Here is a 1,177-nt window from a genome sequence, read left to right on the forward strand (position 1 = left end):
AGCATGGCTTTCATGCAACAGCTTTCTGAAAGGGATTCATCAGTGGTGTGCAGCCAGGCTGCACATTAGAAAGAACTACCTGGGGAAGCATAAAGAATACTGGTTTCTGGACTGCACCCTCCAGATTTAATTGGTCTGGGCATTTGGTGATTTTTTTAAAGCTTCCCAGATGACTCCGATGTGCAGCCAGGTTGAGAACCATCGATGTCCAAACAGGAACTTCCTGAGAACACCGTAAGTGAATAAGAATCAGATGTTTAGCTGTCTCTTAACTCAGCCTGCTTTGGGCAAGTATGTATCTGAAGGTCAAATCCTGGTTAGCCTTTGTCTTTTCGAGTTTTGAAGTCACAGAAGGCTAAAGGGCTATTATCTCTGTGAACTGTTTTCATGTCCTTCGCTGGTACCCTGTTTTATGAGAACATGGTAGGCTGTGCTTCTAACTATAATAATACATTGCACTGACTAACTATGATCATTTAACCAAAGTAAGCTATTGATTAATAGACTGTATTTTCCTCTAGTTTTTTTCATTCTCGATTTTGCTTGTTTGAAGCGTTACATTACATTACATTTTTGAGCATAGATTATGTTTCTTTAACTAAAAACCAATTATTTTCCAACTTCCTGGGAAGATGATATAAAACCAAGAATTTTTATGCAACTTCTGTAAGTCTTTCCTGGGCTCAAGGCTTTCCATGGGCTCTGCCCCAAGGCAGTGTTTACCAGCTGAGTGCTTGCTGCCAGACTAGTTGAGGTGAAGCCTGTTTGTTCTATCTCTGAGCAGCTTTGCAGGTTGCTGAGTGATGTACCCTGGAACAGACTCCACTGGAGCTGGCAGAAGTTTACGAAAAGCAGGAGGAAGACAAGCTAGTAGGGTGGTGTTGACGCTTATAATTTGCTCCTGTGATATTAACTAGTACTTCTCCCCAGATAGTGTAGTGAAAAATTGGAAATACGACTAAAACTGCCAAATTCACGCTTTTAACATAGCCCATATAATCTTTAGATCTTGTAAATGTCTCTGGGTTTTGCTGACAGATACAGCATTCCCTTTATAGGAATATCTAAGATGTTTGTTCAGCTTCCAAACAATGCTTTTGGTTTCCTTTGTATAGAGCAGTTGTTCCCAGTTGATGGCTTTTAGGAAGCTGATGGTGTGAAATGTAAATTCCCTACA

The sequence above is a fragment of the Lipotes vexillifer genome, unplaced genomic scaffold, assembly GCF_000442215.2.
Source record: "Lipotes vexillifer unplaced genomic scaffold, Lipotes_vexillifer_v1.1 scaffold1654, whole genome shotgun sequence".
In the NCBI taxonomy this organism is placed as follows: Eukaryota; Metazoa; Chordata; class Mammalia; order Artiodactyla; family Lipotidae; genus Lipotes; species Lipotes vexillifer.